Source organism: Crocuta crocuta, unplaced genomic scaffold, assembly GCF_008692635.1.
Source record: "Crocuta crocuta isolate KB4526 unplaced genomic scaffold, BGI_CrCroc_1.0 scaffold54, whole genome shotgun sequence".
Classification (NCBI taxonomy): Eukaryota; Metazoa; Chordata; class Mammalia; order Carnivora; family Hyaenidae; genus Crocuta; species Crocuta crocuta.
The window spans coordinates 2,157,186-2,164,543 of record NW_027530356.1 but is presented as its reverse complement, the minus strand read 5'-3'; the positions used below and the strand labels follow the sequence as shown (position 1 = coordinate 2,164,543).

General features: G+C 36.5%; 1 non-coding gene across 1 annotated transcript; it reads left to right on the top strand.

Annotated features, from left to right (window-relative positions):
• Nucleotides 1-6,957: 6,957 nt before the first annotated feature.
• LOC144233122 (U6 spliceosomal RNA) lies at nucleotides 6,958-7,062 on the top strand. The gene has a single exon (XR_013335595.1). It is a non-coding gene; the product is annotated as a U6 spliceosomal RNA (small nuclear RNA).
• Nucleotides 7,063-7,358: the final 296 nt, after the last annotated feature.

The following is a 7,358-nucleotide window of genomic DNA, read 5'->3' as shown; positions in this document are numbered from 1 at the left end:
AGTCAGCACAGAGCCTGACGCGGGGCTCGAACCCATGAACCGCGAGATCATGACCTAAGCGAAAGTCGGACACTTAACCGACTAAGCCACCCAGGCGCCCCTACATGAGAAGATTTGAAGATGTGTGCCCCATAGAGTCCCCGTACTCCCTTTAAATTCAAGTATTTCTAAAGTGTTTTCTAATTTATTATATTATATAGCTATTTGTGATTTCTATCACATAGTCATCAAAAACCAGTATGTTCTTGGGGGCATCTGGGTGGTTCAGTTGGTTAAGTGTCTGACTTCAACTCAAGTCATGGTCTCTGGGTCTGTGGGTTCAAGCCCCGGGTCAGGCTCTGTGCTGACAGCTCAAAGCCTGGAGCCTGCTTCAGATTCTGTGTCTCCCTCTCTCTCTGCCCCTCCCCGGTGCTCATACTCTGCCTCTCTGTCTCTCTGCCCCACTCTTAAAAAATAAACATAAAAAAGTAATATGATCTTCATTATACTCAAGTAAATAAATAAATATCTATTGGAAGCCCTTGTGAGTTAAGGAGTATACATTTTTTTAAAGTTTATTTATTTTTGAGAGAGAGAAGGAGAGGGAGAGAAGCAGCAAGGGAGGAGTAGAGAGAGAGGAGAACAGAAGTTCTAATGCAGGCTCCTGCTGATAGCAGACAGCCAGATATGGGCCTGAACTCACAAACCATGAGTTGACATGAAGTTGGATGCTCAACTTATTGAACCACTTAGGTATCCTTTGAGCATACTTTTTATGTCATCGCAATCCTTATAATGTCAGTCAATTTAATAAGTGCCTAGAGTAGTGCCTGGTGGTATTGGTTCTTTAGCGTTGTTGTAATAAAGCACCACAAACTGGGCAGCTTAAAACCAAAGAAGTGTATCGTTGCACAATTATAGAGAAAAGAAGTCCAAAATCAAGGTATTGGCAGGACTGAACTCCCTCTGAGAACAGTTAGGAAATCTTCCTTGCCTCTCCCAGCTTCTAGTAGTTTGCCAACAATCTTTGATATTTCTTGGTTTGCAGCTGCATAACCCAATCTCTGCCTTCCTCATCACATGACGTTCTCCTTGTGTTTGTCTTTATATGGCTGTCTTCTTACAAGGGACACAGGTTGGATTGCATACAAGTATGATTTCTTCTTGTCTAAGTATACCTGCAATGCCCCAGTTTCCTAATAAGAGCACGTTATGAGGTACTGGGGATTAAGACTTCAACATATCTGTTGTGAAGGCACACAGTTCAACTCAGAAGTGTAGGTAAAGAATACACATTTGTGGAATAATCAGCAAGCATTGAATTTTGGGAGACAGTGTTCTTTACACCTTTCTACTAAGTCTGTGAAAGAAGTACTGGCCCAGGCAGATGAATGAGGAAAGTACATTCTCAGAAAGATAACAAAGTAATTTATGACATCAACTCATTAAAAAGCCTATAGGAAAATGTTCAGACTCACTAGTAGAAAGATATGTGAATTAATACCATCACTGTAGGGGTCAGAAATTTTACTCTAGAAAAAGGAGGGTCATAGCACGTTCCTCTGTTTCCTTTGTATCTTGGCTTCACTTCCTTAGGGAACTTTGTTCCAATCTCCTCAGGAGCCATATCTCTCTCTTATAGGGGTTTATGGACCACCACGTACTTCTATTTGATAAAAACTTACTATAATTGTGATTATAAATAAATTAACATTTATTTGTGTAAATATTTGAATATTGCTTTCACGCATGGACCTTTAAACTCCATGACTACTGCGCTTATTTTCATCTTTTTTTTTTTAAATAACTGCAACACTTAGCACAGTGCTTCATGGTAGGTTCTCAATAATGATTTGTTGATTGATTGACTGTATGAATCAATGAATTGGTGAGATGGGCTGAAGTTTACCTTCTTAATGGCTGTAGGAAATATGGTATTATTGTATTTGTTGTATATTGTTCTACATTTACATATATTTTTACATTATAAATGCATAAATTTTAATACATTATTAAAATATTTATTTAATAATGTTAAAGAAAACATAAGCAAGATTACAAGGGCAATGTTAATTTTCTTAGGTGAACAAACTGTTTTGAAGCATTTTACCAGCACATAGTTATGTACAAATATTTAGTATTCTAATTACAAATAGTAGTCATGTACTTATTGTATGAGCTCTTTCTCTTCAAAGAGCTATAAGTAATCTCAATGTAAGTTACTATATATACTTAAAAATTATAATGCTAAATTTTCTATACGTATTTTATATTGGTTTTTAATTTGTGTTGACTTGTCTTTTCTCTATTCAGACGAACTCAGTGTTTCCTGTATTCCCTAAAATTAAAATAAGATGTGTTTTACACACAGAAACACATAACACACACATACACACACCAGGACCAAAGTGACGCAATGATTCCTCTTTTGGTCCAAGTAAATCATATTCTTCTTAGGATTTTTAAAATCACCTTCCTAACCCATCCTGCTAAAAATGAATTAACTTGTTCTGATATTTTAAAGAATATATAATTATTTAATTATCTCCATTATGTGAGTAAAGCTTTAGTGAATTCCCTTCCTAACATCATCATGGTTCTTCCTTAGGGCTGAGCCTGGTTTGAATGTACAGCAAGTTCACACACACACACACACACACACACACACACACATCCCGTGATGATATAACATTACAAAGCAATTTTAATTAAAACTATTGAGAATACATTGTTGTTGTATTTTAAAATCACCTTCCTCTGAGAATGATATAAAATGGTGATGTGTATACTCCAGTGGGAGACCCAGCAAATGTTAGCTTTCAGTCATTTTCCTGAGACCATGCAAGAGTTCATCGCCAGTCCCTGGTTGGGCTCTTGTGGGAATAGAAACACCGCCCTCTTAGCTTGACATCGCTGCCATTTCCAATGTTTCCATGGTGATCACCTATGCAGCATCACTAACCCTTCTCACAACAGCTCAATTTGAGATTCAAGTTTCACGTTTCCATGATTATGGGAGGGTAATTATTTCATTACTCAAGGGAAGAAGATTTAAGAGGTAAATAGCTCTTCATTAAATCTTAAATGATTCTAGTCTTTTTAGGCCACAGAAATGCCAAATATTAAAGTGATGAAATTCAGAAGAGTAAAACGTGACTGGGAATTAAAAAAAAAAATCAATTTTTGCATAGTATAACCATAAATATTTTTTCTCTAGTGAAAACATTTCCCATAAAGTACAAGTATATTATGTCAATAATTCATGATTTATAATAATTTTCATGTAAACTAAATGTATTTAGTTTGTGTGTATATTTGAATAGAAATACCTATAAAGAGAGAGGGATTTTATGAACTGATCTGGTTTGGGAGGTAAACTTATATATGGTATAAGGCAGATTTTTTTCCTATATATCTAAATGAGAATTTTATTGTAAAAGAAAGGATTGTTATTGTGCAGATTATCCTTTTATAAAGTATTATTGTTGCTTTTATTTACTATTGATACTTGAAGATAATGCAGCTGCAAATAAATATTAAGGTGAAATATTTTCAAACTATACTTGATTTTGACGTATCACAGGTCAGTTGTGAATTGAAAATATTTAAAGAATATCTTACGTATAACAATATCTGGCTGTTTATGTAGTACAGCCGAACTATAGTACAAGAAGTTACTGAGATGTAGCTGAACTGTCCAAACCTCAACTTTCCTCGAAGAGACCTTGAAATCCTATAAAATTTTTAGGCCACAAATGCTTGGCTGACTGTTTACACTGTATGTTACTTAGGTCATATCCACTATAAGACAAAAGTTTCTACCCACACTATGTTCTAAGATGATTTTCCTTCTATCCCTCTTTTTCTGTGTTGCCTCTGACAAAAAGCCCATTAAAGATTTTAAAAGAGAATTAAAGATACGTGGAAGATTAACTCCTACACATGAGGAAAGGTGTGCAGTTTAATATTAGTGGTTTAATTTTAAGCTGCCTGAGATCCTGTAGTAATATGATGCATGGATGTAGAGGGCAAGGAGGAATTCAATCATAATCATTTTCCCAAACCTGTTTTAAGCCCATTTTCTCCTTTCTTGGTCTTGTATTTCCTGACACTGCATCAATTTACCTGTAGTGGTAACAGGTTTCTTTCTTCCTTTTTCTTTTCTTCTGCTATTTTTTTTTTTTTTTTTTTTAGTGGAAGAAAATTAGAACTGATTCTTGGAAGGCTCACTGATTGAGTAATTAATTAAAAATTATTCATTCATAAACCTCTGGAGAGGTGGAATGGGAAGGTTAAGAGGTTCAGAGTGGCTGTAGTCTTCAGTGCCTCTTTGTTTGTTATTCATATGCAATCTAAAAACTCATCCAAGGCATTCTAGTTTGCAATATCTCACAGAAAACAGCCTGGACGACACAAACAATAACTGTCCACTACCAACAAAAGCATGTAAGTCATGGAAACATTTAATGGATATTAAGTTTTTAAAAGCTATATCCAATGTTTTAATACAAATCTAGTCCTAAAGTTTGTGGACCACTGAGAGAATAGGCAACAGCAGAGCCCCTGCCAATGAACCTACCCTTCTAATGTTCCTCATTCCTTGTCTCCACCCAGACTTTCTCATGCAGTCTTCTCACTGAGCTTATGTCCATGTCACAAACTAAACTCTCTTCCTACAACCCCTGTTTCCCCAATCAAGGGTCCTATTGAAGGGGCATTCAAAACTCCAGTTACTTTAAGTAGACTAATTTAGACATCTTCCATCCAAATGCTGTTTGCTTGGGTGTATGTTTGTATGTGAGAGAGTTTGGGGGTGGGAGCTTGGCATTCATAACAAAAAGACCCCTGAAGTTGTTTAGTTTTAAACAAAAGCTGTTGTCTCTTTAAAATAAATTTCTTCTGCTCTATTGGTACAGCCAGGTAAAACTACAGCCTGTTTACTTTTAATTTTTTTTTAATTTTTAAAAAAATTTTTAGAGGGAGTAAGTGAATGGAGGAAGAGGGAGAGAGAGAGAGAGAGAGAGCATCCCAAGCAGACTCCATGCTCAGCATGGAGCCCAACACAGGGCTTGAGCCCACGACCCTGGCATCATGACCTGAGCTGAAATCAAGAGTCAGATGCTCAACGGACTGAGCTACTCAGGCAACCCCCGCCCAGTACAGTCTGTCTTTAAAATAATATGTTTTTCTGCACTTTAAATTTGCTAACTGTAAGTTTTTGTTGAAATTTAAAAAAAACTTTTAATGTTTATTCTTTTTTTGAGAGAGACAGAGTGCAATTAGGGGAAGGGCAGAGAGAGAGAGGGAGACAGAATCTGAAGCCGGCTCCAGGCTCTGAGCTGTCAGTACAGAGCCCAGTGTGGGGCTCGAGCTCATGATCTGTGAGATCATGACCTGAGCTGAAGAGGGGCTCCTAATCTAGTGAGCCAGCCAGGAACCCCTGAAATTTAAAGAGTGTGCCTTAAGTATCTTACAATTTGTGGGGTGCCTGGGTGGCTCAGTCAGTTAAGCATCCTACTTTGGATCAAGTCATGATCTCATGGTTTGTGGGTTTGAGCCTGCTTCAGATTCTGTGTCTCCTCTCTCTGCCCTTCCCTTACTCACGCTCTGTCTTTCAAAAATAAATAAATGCTAAAATTTTTTAAAAAATATCTTATAATTTTATCAATTATTCCTCAATAAAGCTGAAACAAATTTATTGCCATTTATCTGAATTGCAATAAATCTTTGAGGACATATTGAACAGTGCTGTGAGTTAGAAAACAAATAAGTAAGGAAATCCTAAATAAATAAGCCAAGAAGGTACCAGTCTCAGGGTTTTTTTGCTTCAAGTTCTTTTCAAGGGGCGTTAGTAGTAAACTCAATTGTGCTATAATGTTAAAAACCTTAGTGGCTTAACACAGCAACTTTTATTTCTCACTAAGGCAAAGCCCCCTGTGAGTCTGGATGACACTTTGGGACAGCTATCCTTGTGGTTCCTCAGCAGACTTGTGGCTTTTTCTGGAGTGCTATGTCAGGCAGGAGGAGAGAATGGAAAACTGAGCACAAGCCTGTATTGGCCCAGCTGGAAAGTTCATATGTCACTTCCATTCACATATATTGTACATAATTACTAGCTTCAGGCCCACCTAACAGCCATGAGCTGGGTCCCGGAGAGGAAACATGAACTGATATTGGAAAGTCCCAGATGAATATCTAGGACTGATTATCTAGATGAATATCTAGATGAATATCTAGGAGGAGGAGACTATATGAGGAAGTGGAGAAATCTTGACCCCCAGAAAGGCAATCCTTTATTCTCATAAACTACCATTAGAGTTTTTACTGCACTATGCTTCTATCTGGTGGAGCCTGTAAGGAGATGAAAGAAAGAGCTCCTTGAGCAAGAGAAAACAGCCAGTACATAATCAATGCTTCATAGCTTGGGGAGAAGAGGAAAGAAGGATGTGACAGTAGTTTGAAAGATACCAAGACTTCACATTTAAAATGTAAAAAAGATCTGTTAAATAATATAGTGCCTACCGTAGAGAGGAGTGTGAGAGAAAGAATAGCACAATTCATTTAGTTAGTGTGGATTAATGGCTACTCTCATGTCTCCGGAGCAGAAGGATTTACTAAAACAACCTCTTAGTTTCATTTTGTGCTAACAACTCTACCAACTACCTTAATTAATTGCCCAAAAACTGTTAATAACCATGTCATCATAGACCATCATGTAAATGAGCTTTAAAAAGTAAAATCTGAAGAGCAATCTTGCCATTCATTTATCTGAACTAATTATAATGTAGGAATAATTCTCACAGCAGGTGAAAACTGAGAAAAAGCATGCTTTTGCCGGAAAGCAAAACATTTTAGATTTGACATCAAAATTTTGGAAGAAACAAAGAGCTTCCTTTTTGCAAGGCAGAGTATTTTGTTTGTCCTTTTTGTTACATTCACATTTTTAATGAAGTGTTGGTAAAAAATCAAGAAGATATGGTGCTTGTTTGATAGTACATCTACCAAAAGTGGAATAATAGAAGATTATCAATTTGGCCTCTGTATAAGAATGACATGAAAATTCATGAAGTGTTCCATATTTAAACAGAAAGATATGGAAAATTGTGTTCACTTTTCTTTTTAATGTTGAGGAAATAGTATAACATATTTTTATTTTATTTCTATGAAGAAATTATTTCCAGAATCAACAAGGCAGAGAAGGCATTCTGCTTGAGAATCAATGGATATTCACAAATTGATTAAATTGATTGGCTGTTTTGTTTCAGTGACACTATAGTTTATAGCTATAAAATGTAGAATATATCCTGCCAATGTGTTATTCCAATGGCAGAGTGGTGGATTACCCTGTAGCTGGCAAAATGGAGATGAAGGTCATGAGG